The sequence below is a fragment of the Tamandua tetradactyla genome, chromosome 21 (genome assembly GCF_023851605.1).
Source record: "Tamandua tetradactyla isolate mTamTet1 chromosome 21, mTamTet1.pri, whole genome shotgun sequence".
Classification (NCBI taxonomy): Eukaryota; Metazoa; Chordata; class Mammalia; order Pilosa; family Myrmecophagidae; genus Tamandua; species Tamandua tetradactyla.
The window spans coordinates 14,956,761-14,974,946 of NC_135347.1; the positions used below are offsets into that span (position 1 = coordinate 14,956,761).

The following is an 18,186-nucleotide window of genomic DNA, read 5'->3' on the forward strand; positions in this document are numbered from 1 at the left end:
GTTTGTTCATTTTTGCTTGGAAGGAAAACTGGCCAGAGGTGCATTTGTATACTGACTCATGGGCTGTTGCTAATGGATTGGCTGGATGGTCAGGAACTTGGAAAAACCATAACTGGAAAATTGGTGACAAAGAGGTCTGGGGAAGAAGTATGTGGATAGACCTTTCTGAGTGGGCTAAAAACATGAAGATATTTGTATCTCATGTGAATGCACACCAAAGGGTGACTTCAGCAGAGGAAGATTTTAATAATCAAGTGGATAAGATGACCTGTTCTGTGGATACTAGTCAGCCTCTTCCCCAAGCAACTCCTGTTATTGCCCAATGGGCTCATGAACAAAGTGGTCATGGTGGTAGGGACAGAGGTTATGCATAGGCTCAGCAACATGGACTTCCACTCACCAAGGCTGACCTGGCTACAGCCACTGCTGAGTGCCCAATCTGCCAGCAGCAGAGACCCACACTCAGTCCCTGATATGGCACCATTCCCCGAGGTGACCAGCCAGCTACATGGTGGCAGGTTGATTACATTGGACCACTCCCTTCATGGAAGGGGCAGCGATTTGTTCCAACCTGAATAGACACATACTCTGGATATGGGTTTGCTTTCCCTGCACGCAATGCTTCTGCCAAAACTACCATCCGTGGGCTTACAGAATGCCTTATCCATCGTCATGGTATTCCACATAGCATTGCTTCAGATCAAGGAACACACTTCACAGTAAATGAAGTGTGGGAATGGCCGCATGCTCATGTAATTCTCTGGTCTTACCATGTTCCCCATCATCCAGAAGCAGCTGGATTGATAGAACGGTGGAATGGCCTTTTGAAAACTCAATTACGGTGCCAACTAGGGGGCAAAAACTTGAAAGGCTGGGGTAATGTTTTCCAGGAAGCTGTGTATGCTCTGAATCAGCGTCCACTGTATGGTGCTGTTTCTCCCATAGCCAGGATCCATGGATCCAGGAACCAAGGGGTGGAAATGGGAGAGGTACTACTCACTATTACCCCTAGTGATCCACTAGGAAAATTTTTGCTTCCTGTCCCTGCTACCCTGAGTTCTGCTGGTCTACAGGTTTTACTTCCAAAATGGGGTGTGCTTCCTCCAAGAGAAACAACAGTGATACCACTGAACTGGAAGTTAAGATTGCCACCTGGTCACTTTGGGCTACTTATGCCTCTGGATGAACACACCAAGAAGAGGATTACATTATTGTCTGGGGTAACTGACCCTGACTATCAGAAGGAAGTAGGACTGCAAGCACATAATGGAGGTAAAGAAGAGTTTTCTTGGAATATAGGAGATCCCCTAGGGCATCTATTAGTACTACCATGCCCTGTGATTAAAATCAATGGAAAACTGCAACAACCCAATCCAGGCAGGACTACCAATGGCTCTGAAACTTCAGGAATGAAGGTTTGGGTCACCCCACCAGGCAAAGAACCACGGCCAGCTGAAGTGCTTGCTGAGGGTAAAGGGAACGTGAAATGGGTAGTGGAAGAAGGTAGTGATAAATATGAACTTCGATCACGTGATCAATTACAGAAATGAGGACTGTAATGCTGTTTTGTTCACGTTATACTGTTTAAGTTGTAAGATATCAAGTTTAAGAATGAATGTTGCCTAAGGATTTGCACCCTATTCTGGAGAGATTTAATGTGTTTCCAGTTATATGCAGGACAGTTGAGTATTGTCAGGTAAAAAAAAAAAGTGTGCTTATTTATTTTCATTTGGAAATTAAGTATAGTTTAAGATGAGATATATATAGGTGCCACATTGACAAGGGGTGGACTGTCATGGTTAGGAACATGTGTCAACTCGGCCAAGTTCTGGTCGTTGTTTATCTGATTGGGCAAGTATTGGCCTGTCTGTTGCAATGAGGACATTTCATAGGATTAGGTCATGATCAGTTCAGCTGCATCCACAGCTGATTCCATTTGTAATCAGCCAAAGGGGAGTGTCTTCTACAATTGGTGATGCTAAATCTAATCACAGGAAGCCTTTTTAGGAGGACTCAGAGGAGACAGGTCCCATTCCTGCTTTGGCTGGTGAGCCTCTCCTGCAGAGTTCATCTAGACCCTCTGTTGGAGTCGTCGGCTTCACAGCCTGCCCTGTGGATTTGGACTCTGTGTTCTTGCGGTCACGTGAGACACTTTTATAAAATTTTATATTTGCAAGTGTTCCCTGTTGATTCTGTTTATCTAGAGAACCCTAATACAATGTCCAAACTAAGATATCAAGGGAAAAATTCCTTAATTCAAGAAGGGCCTATGGGTCTGGTACACCTCTGTCAGCTGAGAAGGCATGTGGCTGGCATCTTCTGGTCCCTTGCTCCTGGGCTCTGTTGCTTCCAGCCTTTGTTGATGTGGGGGTTCCTCACTTGGCATCTGTGGGCCTTCACTTAGCTCCTCTGGGGGACAACTCTGGGTTCTGGCCTGTTCAGCACCTCATGGGAAGGCACATGATGACATCCACCAGGCCCATATCTTCAAACCTCTGGGTTTCACACTGGCTCTGTCAGCTCTGAAACAACTGCCCTCTAAGCATCCATGTAGGTTCTTTTGGCCCTTCTGAGCTCTCTCCAAAATGTGTCCCCTTTTAAAGGACTCCCGTAAACTAATCAAGACTCACCTGGAATGGGTGGAGTCTCATCTTGTCATCTAGTCAGGTTCATGTGTCAACTTGGCCAGGTGGTGGTATCTGTTTGTCGAGTTGGGCAAGTGCTAGCTGGTCTGCTGCTATGAGGACATTTTATAGAATTAAGTCATGATCATGTTGGTTGCATCCACAGCTGATTCCATTTGTAATCAGCCAAGGGCAGGGTCTTCTGCAATGAGTGATGGTTAATCTAATCACTGGAAGCCTTTTAAGGAGTATTCAGAAGAGACAGGTTCTCTTCTCCTGCTTCAGCCGGCAAGCCTCTCCTGTGGAGTTCATCCAGACCCTCCACTGGAATCATCAGCTTCACATCCTGCCCTGCAGATTTTGGACTCTACGTTCCCACAGTTACATGGGACACTTAATTTTATAAATTTTATATTTACGAATATTTCCTGCTGATTCTGCTTCTCTAGAGAACCCTAACTAATATGCATCTCCATCTAATCAAAGGTCACAACCACAATTGGGCATGTCACATTTCCATGGAGATAATCTAGTCAAAGGCTTCTGCTCTACAATGCTGAATTAGGATGGAAAGAAATGGCTGCCCCCCACCCCCCAACAAGACTAGTTCGGGATTAAAACATGGCTTTTCTGGGGTACAAAATACTTTCAAACTGGCACAGTGTGAGGTAGGGGTACTCCCTTTTTCCTTTTTCCAAATTAAGATCCAGCTTTCTCAGCACCATCTGTTGAAGAGAATCTTCTTGCCAGTGGAGTGGTCTTGGCCACCTTGGCAAAAATCAGTTGGCTAAAAATGTGAACGTTGATTTCTGAGCTGTCAATTTAGTTCATTGATCTACATATGTCTCTCCTTCTCCCAATACCATGCTGTTTTGAATACTGTAGCTTTGTACTAAGTTTTAAAATCAGGAAGTGCGAGTCCTGCAACTTCATTCATCTTTTTCAAGATGGCTTTAGCTATTTGAGGCCCCTTCCATATAAATTTGATGATTGCCTTTTCCATTACTGAAAAGAATTTTGTTGGATTTTTGATTGGGACTATGTTGAATCTATAAAGTACTTTGGGTAGAACTAACATATTAATGATATTTCGTCTTCCATCCCATGAGCAGCATGGAAGGTCCTTTCATTATTTAGGTCTTCTGTGATTACTTTTAGCAATATTTTGTAGTTTTCTGTGTATGGGTCTCCTTTATATTCTTAAATTTATTCTTAGCTATTTGGTTCTTTTAGTTGCTACTGTGAATAGAATTTTTTATTTATTTCTTCCTCAAATTGTTCATTGCTTGTGTACAGAAACACTCCTGATTTGGGGCTATTGCTCTTGTCTCTCCCCACTCCCCTTTTGCTGAATTCATTTCTGAACTCTAAAAGCTTTGTTGCAGATTTTTCAGGATTTCCTCTATATAGGATCATACCACCTCCAAATAGGGAAAGCTTTACTTCTTCCTTTCCAACTTGAATGCCTTTTATTTAATTTTCTTGCCTAATTTATCTGGCTGGAACTTCCAGTACAATGATGAATGACAATGGAAAAGCTTTCAGTCTTTCATCATTAAGTAGGTTGTTAGCTATGGGCTTTTCATATATGTCCATTATCACATTGAGGATGTTTCCTTCTGTTCCTAGTGTTCTAAGTGTTTTTATCATGAAGTGGTGTTGGATTTTGTCAAATGCCATTTCTGCATCAAGATGATCATGTGTTTTTTCCCCCTTCATTTTGTTCATGTGGTATGTTATAGTAATCTATTCTCTTGTATTGAAATTACCTTGTATAGCTGGAATAAATCCCACTTGATCATGGTATATAATTCTTTTTATATGAGGTTGGATTAGATTTGCTCGTATTTTGTTGAGGATTTTTTTTCCCCATCTATAGTCTTCTATACTTGTGGTATTTGTATGAGGGTGACGTTGACTTTGTGGAATGAATTTGGGAAGTGTTCCCCTGCCCTTCAATTTTTTGGAACAGTTTGAGCAGATTTAGAGTTAAGTCTTCTTGGAAAGTTTGGTAGAATTCCCCTGTGAACCCCTTTGGTCCTGAGGTTTTCTTTGTTGGGAGGTTTTGTGTTTTGTTTTTTTTTTAATTAAAAAATATTTTAATTGACAAAATATAACATACAAACACAAACATTCTTAACATATGAATATTCCAGTTTTGATTTTTTTTAACACTTGCAGCACATTTTATTGTATAGTATAACATATATATATACACAAAGCAAAGAAATAAAAAAGCAATAGTTTTCAAAGCACTCTTTAACAACTGGCTACAGGACGGATCCCAGAATTTGCCATGGACTATCATATGATCCTCTCATATTTTTCCTTCTAGCTGCTCCAGAAGATAGGAGGCTAGAGGGCTTAATACTTTTTTATCATCACAATCGACTTTTTTCCCTTCTTTTTTGTGAACAATAATATATATACACAACTATAAATTTCCAAGCACAGCACCACAATTAGTTGTAGAACATATTTCAGACTTTGACATGGGTTACAATTTCACGATTTTAGATTTTTACTTCTAGCTGCTCTAAAATACTGTTGGGAGGTTTTTGATGACTGACTCAAACTCTTTCTTAGTAATTGGCTTGTTCAGATCTTCTATTTCTTCTTCAGTCAGTGTAGGTAGTCTGTATGTTTCTAAGAATTTGTCCATTTCATCTAGGATTTCTAATTTATTGGTGTAGAGTAGTTCATAGTATCTTCTTGTGATTTTTTTTTTTTGGTGCAGTCAGTAGCCATTCCCTGCTTTTCATTTCTGATTTTGTTATTGATCCTCTCTCCTTTGTTTCTGTATCAGTCTAGTTAAAGGTTTTCAATTATATAGATTTTTTCAAAGAGCCAACTTTTGATTTTGATTCAATTGTTGTTTTCTATTTCATTTTTCTCTGTTCTATTGTTATTTTCTTCCTTCTGCTCAACTTGAGCTTAGTTTGCTATTCTTTTTCTTGTTCTTCCAGGTTAGATCTCTGATTTTAAGCCTTTCTTCTTCTATAATTAAGCATTTAGAGCTATAAATGTCCTTTTATAATGCCTTGACTGGAGCATTTAATTTCCCTCTCCGCACTGCCTTCATTGCATCCCCTAAGTTTTGGTATGTTGTATTTTCATTTTCACTTGCCCCAAGATATTTCCTAATTGTATTTCTGACTTCCATTTTTATTTTTGGTGTTTAAGAGAACGTTGTTTAATTTCCACATATTTGTGAATTTTCATTCCTTCCTCTGTTACTGATGTCTAGCTTCATTTTGTTGTCAGAGAAAATGCATTTTATGATTTGAATATTGTGAATTTATTGAGACTTGTTTTGTGACCCAACATAAGGCCTACCTTGGAGAGAGATTCAAGTGTACTTGAGAAGAATGTATATTCTGTTTTCGTTGGGTGCAGTGTTCTGTATATGTCTGTTAGGTCTAGTTGATTTAGTGTATCATACAAGTCTTGTAAGTCCTTGTTGATTTTCTGTCCAGGTGTTCTAGCTATCATTGAGAGAGACATGTTAAAATCGGTTGCTATATTTCTCCCTTCAAATCTGTCAGTATTTGATACATTTTTGGATTTTGCTGTTAGGTGCATATATATTTCTAATTGTTACATATTCCTGTTGAATTGTCCCCTTTGTCCACATATAATGACCATTTTTGCCCCTTGTAACTGTTTTGACGTAAAGTAAATTTTATCTGATATTACTATAGTCACCCCAGCTCCCTTTTGGTTACTACCCCCATGGTAAATTTTCTTCATCTTTTTTGACTTTAAGGTAAATCTTTTGCAGACAGCAGATAGTATTTTTTTTTTTTTTTTTTTTTTTTTTTTTTTGGCATGGACAGGCTCCAGGAATTGAACCTGGGTCTCTGGCATGGCAGGTAAGAATTCTGCCACTGAGTCACCATTGTACCACCCAGTTGGGACATGCGTTTTTTATCCATTTTGCCAGTGTCTGCCTTTTGATTGGAGTGTTCAGTTCATTTACATTTAAAATCACTACTGATAATACAAGGCACTTTTCTGGCATTTTGCTATTTAGCAACTGTGTATCTTATACCTCATTTCCATTAATGCCTACTTTTATATTTATTTGATTTTTTATGTTGTACCATATTAATTGCTTTCTCATTTATATCTAGATATATTTTTCATCTGTATTCCTTGCGGTTACCATGGGGTCAAAATTTGACATGCTGTATATATATCAATCATATTTTGTTTGATTCCAACTTAACTAAAATAGCATGTACATATATTTTTCTTATACCATTCTGTCGCCCTACCCATATTTTTGTACTTGTTACCACTTATATCTTAGATTTATCCATTTGCATTTTTGCACTTGTAGGAAGTAAGTAGAGTTATGTACCAAACACTACTCTGTGCTAACACTAGCATTTATGAGAACTGAATGGTTACCTATACTGTGAGGCTTGAATTCTTGTGCCATTTGAAATCACTGTCTAGTGTCCTTTCGTTTCAGTCCAAAGAACTCTTCTTAGTATTGCTTGCAGGGCAGATCTTGTGGTGAGGAACTCCCTCAGCTTTTACCTATCTGAGAAGGTCTTAACCTCTCCCTCATTTTCGACAGAAAGTCTCACCAGATATAAAAGTTTTGGCTGGCAGTCATTTTCTTTCCATACTTTTAACCCGCTGCCTTCTTACCTCCACTGTTTCAGATCAGAAATTGGCACTCAATCTAATTGGGACTGTTTTGTACATAATGTATTGCTTTTCTCTTGCCACTTTCAGAATTCTCTCCTTGACCTTTACATTTGATAGTGTGACCAAGTATTTTCACTTGGGGAGTAAAATAGTGTGGGGAGTATTTTTGTTCATGTTTATCCTGTTTGGCATTCTTTGGGGTTCTTGGACGTGCAAATTCACACATTTTGCTAAGTTTGGGTACTTCTCTGTCATTGTTTGACTATTTCTTCTGCCCCTTTCTTTTTTCTCCTTCTAGAAATATAATGCTTATATTTGTGTGCTTAATGGTGGCTTGAGCTATTTTCACTTCTAACATGTATTTTTTCTTTCTGTTCTTCAGCCTAACTCATTTCAAGTGTCTTGTCTTCAAGTTCACTGATTATTTCTCTCACCAGTTCCAAACTGTTCTTTAACCCTCCTGGGTATTTATCATTTTGGTTATTGTGGCCTTCAACTCCAATAGTTCTGTTTAGTTCCTTTTTAAAATTTCTATCTTTTATTAAGACTTTAATATCATTTGGTCATTGTTTTCCTGATATCTTTACTCCTTTCTCTGTGTTTTTTTCATGTCCTTGAGTATTTTTTTTTTTTAAGGCATTGTTGGTTTCTCTACATTCTTTTTCTTCTCCATTGTTTTTTTCTGGATCTTACCCTCTTTCTTTGGATGGGGCATCATTACCCATTTGTCTTGTACTCTTGTTGCACAATGTATATTTAAAAATGTCCACTCTGGGATTATTCCGAGATGTCTGCTTCTTAGTGTAAAACAGATTTTCTTGAGCTTCAGCCCTCTAATCAGGAAGGTCTGCCATGGTCAGATTCACTGTGCAAGGTTTTCTCTGTCTTTGTGGGTTGCTGTCTTGTCCTGGGCTTTTTCTTTTCTTTTTTTTTTTTTAATGAATAAAAAAAAATTAACAACAAACAAAACAATAAGATATTCCATTCTACATATATAATCAGTAATTCTTGATATCATCACATAGTTGCATATTCATCATTTCTTAGAACATTTGCATCGATTTAGAAAAAGAAATAAAAAGATAATAGAAAAAGAAATTAAATGATAACAGAGAAAAAAAAGATTATACATACCATACCCCTTATCCCTCACTTTCATTTACCATTAGCATTTCAAACTAAATTTATTTTAACATTTGTTCCCCCTATTATTTATTTTTATTCCATATGTTCTACTCTTTTGTTGATATGGTAGATAAAAGGAGCATCAGACACAAGGTTTTCACAATCACAGAGTCACATTGTGAAAGCTCTATCATTGTTCAATCATCATCAAGAAACATGGCTACTGGAACACAGCTCTACATTTTCAGGCAGTTCCCTCCAGCTTCTCCACTACATCTTGAACAACAAGGTGATACCTACTTAATGAGTAAGAATAACCTCCAGGATAACCTCTCAACTCTGTTTGGAATCTCTCAGCCATGGACACTTAGTCTCATTTCACTCTTCCCCCTTTTGGTCGAGAAGGTTCTCTCAATCCCTTGATGTTAATTCTCAGCTCATTCTAGGGTTTTTCTCAGTCCCTTGATGCTGAGTCTCAGCTCATTCCAGGATCTCTGTCCCACGTTGCCAGGTCCACACCCCTGGGAGTTATGTCCCACGCACAGAGGGGGAGGGTGGTGAGACTGCTCATCATGTTGGCTGGAGGGAGAGGCCACATCTGAGCAACAAAAGAGGCTCTCTTGGGGGTGACTCTTAGGCCTAAATTTAAGTAGACTTGACCTATCCTTTGTGGGGTTAAGTTTCAAATGAACAAACCCCAAGACTGGGGGCTCAGCCTGCAGCTTTGGTTGTCTACTTGTGAGAATATCAAGAATTCAACTTGGGGAAGTTGAATTTCTCCTCCTGGGCTTTTTCTTGTTAGTGTTTTTGGGGTACCCCTGTTTACAGGAGTTGGCTGTCCCTTCTATTTCCCTGATGACAGACCTCCCTCTCCCAGGTGTCTGAAGCAGCAGGCCTCTGTCCCACAGTCAGCCTCTATTGTCTCTTTTTTTTAGTTTTAAATAGATAGCTTTGTATTTTTTATTTTTTTAGGGAAGAAAAAAGGGAAAGCGAGAAAGAAAAAGAGAAGAAGGGGGATGGGGGGGTAATGTGAGCAGGAGAATATCACATTCCCCATGTGTCCCCAAAACCTTCATCCAGATCATATTATAGCAAAATATGAGAGGAAGACGCATTGACTTTCTGTCTGGGAGCTGATCACTTCTTGGCCTATTATTCAGAGCAACTCATTTGGCTTGCCTGAGCCTTGACTTTGTCATTTTTACCAGAGTTTTAATATCAAGATCATACAGTACCAATCCTTTTATGTCTGGTTTATTTCATTCAGCATTATGTCCTCAAGGTTCATCTATGCTGTCATGTGTCTCAGGACCTCATTTCATCTTCTTCTTGCATAATATTCCATCATATGTATATACAGTTTGTTTATCCACTTGTCTGTTGATGGGCACTTGGATTGCTTCCATCTTTTAGTGATTGTGAATAGTGCTGCTATGAACATCAGTGTGAAAATGTCTGTGTCTCTTCTTTCAGCTTTTCTGGGTATAGACTGAATAGTGGTATTGCTGGGTTGTAGGGCAACCTGATATTTAATTTTCTGAGGAACAGTGGCTGTACCATTAAACAGTTCCACCAGCAGTGCATAAGTGTCCCAATTTTCACATCCTCTCCAACATTTGTAGTTTTCTGTTTAATGGCAGCTATTCTTACAGGTGTGATGATATCTCATTGTAGTTTTAAATTACATTTCCCTTACAGCTAAAGGGAACAACTCTTCATGTGTTTTTAGCCATTTATTAGTATTTGCTCTTCAGAAAAATGCCTATCTTTATCTTTGCCCATTTTATAACTGGGTCATTTATTCTTTTGTTGCTGAGTTGTATGATTTCTTTATGAACATGCATATCGTTGCCTTTATCTGATGTGTGATTTCCAAATAGTTTTTCCATTGAGATGGCTGCCCCTTCACCTTTTTTGACAAAATCCTTTGAGGCATGGATGCTTTTGATTCTGAGGAGCTCCCATATATCTTTTATTTTTCCTGTTGCTTGTATTTTGGGTGTAAAGTTCAGGAAACTACCTTCTATTACTAGGTCTTGAAGATGTTTCCCTATGTTTTCTTCCAGTAGTTTTATAGTACTGGCTCTTAAATTTGGGTCTCTGATCCATTTTGAGTTAGACTATTGATATATAGTTTTTCCAAGCCCATTTATTGAAAAGACTATTCTGTCCCAATTCAGTAGATTTGGGAGCCTTGTTGACCATAAATTTGGTGATCAATCTTTTGATTTGGTACCAAAGATACAGGTCATCTTTGTGACAGTACTATGCTGTTTTGATGACAATGCCTTTGTAGTAAGCTTTAAAGTCAGAAAGTGTTAATACTTCCACTTTGCTTTTTTTTTTTTTTTAGAATATCTTTAGCTATTCAAAATTTATTTCCCTTCCAGATAAATGTGATAACTAGCTTTTCCAAGTCTTCAAAATAGGTTGTTGGAATTTTGATCAGTATTGCATTGAATCTATAGATCAATTTAGGTAGAATTGACATCTTAATAACATTCAACCATTCTATCCATGAGCACAGAATATCTTTCCATCTGTTTTATACCTTCTTTAATTTCTTTTACGAACATTTTGTGGCTTCCTGTATACAGGTCCTTTATTTCCCTGGTTAAGCATATTCCTAGATACTTGCTTCTTTTAGCAGCTATTTTGAATAGTATTTTTCTACTACCTCTAAACTTTATAATGGTTTCTGTTGTCACAACCTGCTTTGGCCTGGAGGGCAAGCTCTGGAGGGAGCACACATTAGGGAGGAATTTCCCAAGTCAGTTTTTCCTAGCCAAACAATTGCAGGGCCCCCGCAAAGCAGGCACAGGCCAGCTCCAATCTACCCTGGGGAGGGGGAAGGAAAGGTGCTGAGAGCTTCTCTGATGCTCCCCCAAACTGAGTTTTTCCAGCCTGCCCAGCAAATGTACTCCTTCAAGTTAATTGTCCCCTGCAGCTCTAAGGAAGAGCAGCATCTTTAAGTCTTTACCACCACTGCCCCTCTCTGGATTGGGTTGCTGCTGCTACCCTTGTCTGGGGAAGGTTGAGACAAATCTGCTTTCAGAACTGGGCCCCCAGCAATCTGAATTTGCTGATCAAAAGCCATGGTCAGCCATGCTCACTCCTGTTCTTCAACAAGAGGATTTTAAGGTCCTTGTCTGTCACCAGTGAGTCAGCTAGAGGCTGGACTCCATGACCACCTGCTAAGAAAAGGGGGGGATGGGAATGGGTAGCTACCACACAGAGAATAATTTACTGTTATTTACCATAGTTTATTAGCCTCTTTCTCAGATGCTAAACAGTGTTCTGGGCTCCAGAATTTTGAAATAGTTGTTTCAGACAGTTCCTACCTGTTCACCAGTTTTGGTAGAAGGACTAAACTCTAGAGCTCTCTACTCTGCCATATTCCCTCAATCCTAGCCCAACTTTTATATCTGTTTCTAAACAGTGACTATGAATTAGAATCACTTGAAAAGACTGCAAAATTCCCCACACACAGACTATGTGCCCAACCAATTAAATCAGAATCTCCAGGGATGAAACCCAGTTATCAGAATTTTGGTGAGCTCTCACAGGTAATTCCACTGTTTGAGATGAAGGATATAGAAGCAACACAGGAAACTTCATAAACTGCTTTCTATTAAGACAAGACAGTAAAAGGTTTTTATCATTGTTGTTTGACTACTTACGAAGACATTTAGGGAATAATGATCAAAGGAAGTAAAGGCAAAGTTGTTCCTTGCCCTTCCGAATGAATTTGATGACTAGCTTTTCCCAAGTCTTTAAAATAGGTTGTTGGGATTTTGATTTGTATCGCATTGAATCAATAGCTCAGTTTAGGTAGACCTGACATCTCACTAACATTCAACAGTCCTATGCCAATGGAGAAAAGAATGACCTTTGGAAGAATCTATAACATTTTGTTGACTTTCAAACATTTACCACAAAATCTAAATAGTTCTGACATACCCATGAAGGGCTAAGCCTATTGGTGGGAGGAACCCATGGTTACCCACGATAACTAGCCATCTGCACACACCACACACCCACTTATGGAACAGCATTCGCTTGACAAGTACAGTATAACCTGTTGAATGAATGCTTGTAGGTACTCCTAATCAAGGAATGATGTGAGATTTCAGGGTAGTGATGGTTCTTTAATAAATAGGGAATGTAAAATTTTGAGGGGCTCCCACCACTAGAGTGATAGCTATGAGAAGACAATTGGCACAAGAGGTTGAACACTCTTTTATCTTGGCGGGTGGCCACTGCTGAGCTCCTTCTGGAAAGGAATCAAAATCCTCACAGAAGTGGAAAATCACTGGTAGCACAAGTCTTTGGAAGTCGTTTTTATTTGTGTTTATATTTAGGCTCTATTCTTTTCGGCTACTGGCCCTTTTCTCACAGAGCATTCTCTAAATCAAAAGTCTTGTGCACAATGAATACCTTTGTCGCAAACTGGAGAATCAGGTGAATCTGACAATTTAGTATTTTTTAAACCATTATACTAGATTTCTGTACTCCTTTAAATTCTACATCAAGAGCCATTTATAAACTTTTTTTTGGTTCATATTCAAAGCCCTTCTTCACTCCTTATCTTTACGGTTACCTTAATTAAAATTAAACTCATACTTCCTAGGTTCTAGGTCATAAAAAGATTTGATATGTATGGCATCAGGTTTCAAAAATGTCACTTGAATTTTTAAAGTCATACGAAATGAAGCTGGCCCACCTCCAAAAGATTTCTAGGTTCAAGGTAAATTTCTGCCAACACATTAATGGTTATATTAACTGATGTAATGACATAATGTTATTGTCCACTCAATTTCTATTTCTAGGACAATTCTGTTTCATAAAGTAAATAAGAATGAAGGTCAGTTTTCTTTTACAATATTCTCTTCAAAGCTTGTCACCATCCCAATCAACATAGAAACAGTTGGGACTAACATATGTTACTCTGTGAAACTGAGATCCCTGTATGCCTTTAACGAGATGAGCTATACTGTTTTCACCAAAATCAGAAAATGTAGCCTGGTTTCTTCTTCTTACTTCATTATGTGTTAGAGTAAAACTAAGGCAAATCACTAACCTAAACTTTAAGACGCTCAAGCACCTAAAAACTAAATGAAGAAAATACAATGTGTTTATGAAGCCACTATAATAAAAGCAAATCTTAGGTTTTTCTTAGCAAGTTTATCATCTTTTTTCTAACAAGTTAGATATTGGGGGGAGGCAGGAAGTAGTGTTGAGAGAGGTCTTGCCTTTGAAAACCCAAGTAATGACAAGCATTAATGCTCATAGACTTATAATCAGACTAAACTGAACAAATGACAGCATAAACTAAAGTTGAATCCCAACACTAGGGGAGTGTTAAAATGCAGTTCTTTTCTCCTCTGTGTTCTTCCCCATTATAACACAGAAATGCCATGCTGATTCCCAGAATATAAAAGAAGTTTAGATTGCTCATTTCTGCTAAGATAATTTATCTCATTATGTCTCAAAAATCCAAAGAAGTGACATTTTTATTCTCGATCACCTGCTTATGCTAGGTCCCGCAGTACTTCCAAGAGTAATTTTAAAGACTCCTTTGGGATCAAGTTTTAATAACTTAAGGGAAATTCCATCAATAACATGCAGGGGGAAAGTTTATTATTTCCTTATTGAAAAAGACATCTGCCAAAGGTTCAACATAATAAATGAAATTCACATTTAAAACAAGTTCTAGAATATTCATCACCTCAGACAATGTCTCTGATAAAGACTAGAAAATTGTGACCTTTAATGTTTTTTAAATTAATCAGCCCTTGTGGGTATGATAGCTGCCAAATATAGTCAATTTATTTACACTATGAGTAATTAAAGTTTTAAAAAATCATGCTTTTACCGTACCTAAAATGCACCTCCATATAAAACAAGCGTTAAAACTGATTAACTTTTATTTAAAATATCAGCTTGTCCTCCAAAATGAAGGTAAAATGAATATTTAAAAACATTGGCCAATTTCTGTCCCTTAGATTGAATGACTCAATATCTTACTTACTGTATTTACCTGATATAAATCATTCATTCATAAAAATATGTAAATAATTCTCACAAATAAAATTCCAGAGTCTCCAATTTCAATATCATACCCCATTGGAGTTTTGCAAGATTTCTTCAGGTCATGAAAATAATATTCAAGGACATTTAAAGGACAAATTCCTTCTGTAGAAAATGCCCTACCTCTGAATTTCTTCAACTATAAGTTAGTGTTTGCTGATATGAGGGTAGAGGTTAATTTCAAGAGTTCTCCTCTTAAAGGAGAGATGAGATGATATGTGTGGATTCTGAGAGGTCAGTGACAAAGCCTAGGCCTGGGAAACCCAACTCTTCTTTGCTGTAATTTGCTTCCTCAGCTCATTCTCATACTTTGGTTGTTGGAAGGTCTGCATAAAACTGCCACCAACAATGAGTCATCCCTGGATTCATATTTCCTTATTAGCAATGGTGCCAATGTGAGTGCACGTATCTTAGAGACAGGAAGGGCAGCTGTGCCAAATAGAAGTGCTGATAGTTCAGAAAAATTACATGATTTTGTAGAGTCAAGGATTTGAATGCTAAAAGGTCACAAAAACTTCCAGCTATACTTGCCTGTACCTGGAAGAAAGCAGCTGTCATATTTCTTATGAAATTTTCCTGGGATCCACTGAGGGGAGAAGTGAAGGTCCACTTAGGGAAGTGAAGATGGGGAATTTAGCCTTAAGACTGAAAAGGCCCAGCATCCCCTCCTGCTGCTCTGCACAAAATAGAAACTATTGTAAGAATTTATAAATACACTCTCCTCACTGGGCCTTTATTTGATGAGATTAAATGAGCACAACAGTACCAAAAAGCAAACAACCCAACTCCCCCCCAAAAATCTTTCCAAAGTTATCTGAAATTGAATACCAGCTGTCAACTATTATAAATCAGGTAAAGGGATCCTAGAATTTTTTGCTCATTCAAGCACAGGCCAAACCAAGGAAGTGTTCCTCAGGATTTCTATGACTACCAGCAGGGAGAAAAATTATCAAATGGAATGATACAAAGTAGCAGGGATATCATCAGATCATAGATTTTGATCTTCATCAGGTAATTCATTTCAGAGCTCTGCCTAATTGCTGTGTTTTGCAGCACCCTTTGTTTTAGTTTGCTCATGTTACTGGAATGCAAAATAGCAGAAATGGATTGGCTTTTATAAAGGGGATTTATTAGGTTGCAAGTTTACAGTTCTAAGGCCTTAAAAATGTCCAAAGTAAGGCATCTAGAGAAAGTACCTTGACTCCAAAGAAAGACCAATATCTGTCACATGGGAAGGCATGTGGCTGGTTCTGCTGGTCTTTGTCCCAGTTCCGTTGCTTCCAGCTTCTCATTCCAGTGGCTTCCTCTCTAAGTGTCTGTGAGTCTTCACTTAGCTTCTCCGGGGCAAAACTCTGGGGTCTGGCTTGCTTAGCATCTCATGGAAAGCGCATGGTGACATCTGCTGGGCTCTGAATCTCCAATGTCTGTGTCTAGGCCTCCGCTCACTCATTTGGCACTCCAAGCATCTCCAAATGTCTGCACCTAAGCTTTCTCCTATATGTTTCCCTATGCCAGCTCTTTTAAGGACTCCAGTAAAAAATTAATCAAGACCCATCTTGAATGGGCAGAGTCACATCTCCATCTAATCAAAAGGCCACATCCACAATTGGGTGTGCTACATCTCTATGGAAGGAGTCTAGTCGAAGTGTCACATCCACAATTGAGTATGTCAATCTCCATGGAAACAATCTAATAAGATTTCCACCCTAAATAATAGATCCATCCCATAAGATTGGATTAGAAGAACATGGCTTTTCTGGGGTACATAACAGCTTTAAACCAGAACACCCTTTGAATGAGTTAACAGTGTAGTGTTAACTACCCTTCAGGATGAAAAGTAACGCTGACGACTGAGTGTCCTGTGATCTTAAATCAAGACTCCTCAACACTGGACAAATTTGATGCAGAAAGGATCATTAATATCAAATGTTCTCTTCTCAAGAAAGAGGCAAAGTAGTGTAAAGGCTTCTGAATGTCCTCCTTTTTCTTTTTCCTTTGAGTACAATCTGAAAGTTAACTAGTACGGCAATTTTCAAATTGTTATGAATTGGGGAAACCTTGATACGTTGCTTTTGTTTATCCAGAATCACAACTGTGATGAAAGAAACCTAAACCACATTTCTGGAGTGACCTCACTTTTGTTGAGGGATCCTTGGTAAACTTTGTCAAACTCTAGGGTTTTATAGATCACTATGGGAGACCCACTTAACAGACAGTCATCCTGCGTCCTTAGGACATATATGTAGAGTGGACTAGTATCTATCTAAGGGCGAACAAAGAGATGCCATAGTTTAACAAAAATAGATCAGCAAAAATTACAAATGAATGACCTTAATTCTAATGAGAGATACCCTCACCAGTGAGGCTATAAATCAAATATATGCATAGGTGAGAGGAAATTCGTAGCTTTCAAGAAGTGTTCTATATATACAAAATGGGAACAAAGAACAACTTTTTAAAATCCTAAGTAAAACAATGATTTGTTGTATTATAAAGTTGGAGATATTAAGAAAGTAGTTGGTACTGGTTAAAAGTTCAGACACTCTGATTTAACTATGCTGTTTGCCTATACCTTCAACCAGAAGATGAAGCCATCGAGAATTCACCCCACTTGCTACCTACCATTCACAACAGTAAATTAGTACTTTACTGGTCCTTAGTAGTTCCTCAGATGGAGAGAGGATAGAACAATAAGGAGAAAATAAGTAATTGTAAACTTAATGAATTTTCCCTGAAGGAAAATGTGTGATTTTGTCTATTAGATGATTTCATTTTATGTTTATTAAAAATATCTTCTGACTAGAAGGAATCTGAGCCTTTTTACTCTTTTCTCCTAGGTTAAAACTTCATAAAGGAAAAATTCTTCCTGACTTGCTTGACCCATTCCACTGGAATTCTTGTTAAAGCATTTTCAGACTCTAAGGTCCATCTATCTGGGTATTTCCATAATCATCTACTGCAAACACAATCTACAAATCATAAGAAAAGCTTTGCGTGATTTTCTTGGATTCACAATGTACATTTCAGCATGAAGAGAAACCAAGAATTATTTTTTGACAAGGCCATTTGTTTCTCGAACTCTCTCTATGGTTTAACAATATGTTTTTGCTCAGAGCACTGTATATTAATTAATCTTAATCTAATGTACTTTGCTCCTAAAAACATGACTCATGATACAATTCAATTATTAATTTTTTTAAATTACAGTTTAATTTTGTGTTTTGCCCAATGAAATATGACCTTCTAAGATTATATAATGAAATAATTCACTAATTTCATTAGCCTTATGAAGAAAGCAAGCAGTGCTTTTTTTTAATAACAAGAAACAACTTTTCATGATAAAACTTTCTTAGATGTTAGCATTTAGATGAACTGTCTTTTACTTCAAAAGGAAAAACGCACAAAGGTAATACATTCTATTAAAGGTAATACATTCTATTAAAATTTCATAAAAGAACAGAATTCAAATTTGAATATATAACAGTACAAAGAAACACAGTACTTCAGAGATAATATAGAAGATGTTTCAGCAATGGCCCTGTGCTCTCTCAGGAAACCTCATAAATTGCATTTATTTTTCAATTTTATTAAAGGTTTGCACGCAAGAGAAAGGTCATCATGGGAAAGCTGATGATGTGTGTTTTACTTAACCATGTATTGAGAAAGTCAAAAGGGGGCTAGGCAAGTA

General features: G+C 37.9%; 1 protein-coding gene and 1 long non-coding RNA gene across 5 annotated transcripts in view; one reads left to right on the plus strand and one right to left on the minus strand.

Moving 5' to 3' along the window:
- Nucleotides 1–18,186, plus strand: part of LOC143665491 (uncharacterized) — a 99,845-nt gene that overhangs the window by 76,782 nt on the left and 4,877 nt on the right. For 2 of the 4 annotated variants that reach the window (XR_013167007.1, XR_013167006.1), the window contains one exon: nt 17,336–17,904. The exons of the other annotated variants lie outside the window; for them this stretch is intronic. This is a non-coding gene — a long non-coding RNA (uncharacterized LOC143665491). The remainder of the gene's footprint in view (nt 1–17,335; nt 17,905–18,186) is intronic. 4 annotated transcript variants of the gene reach the window in all.
- KCNN2 (potassium calcium-activated channel subfamily N member 2) overlaps nt 1–18,186 on the minus strand; it is a 155,565-nt gene that overhangs the window by 24,817 nt on the left and 112,562 nt on the right. The gene's annotated exons all lie outside the window — the stretch shown is intronic.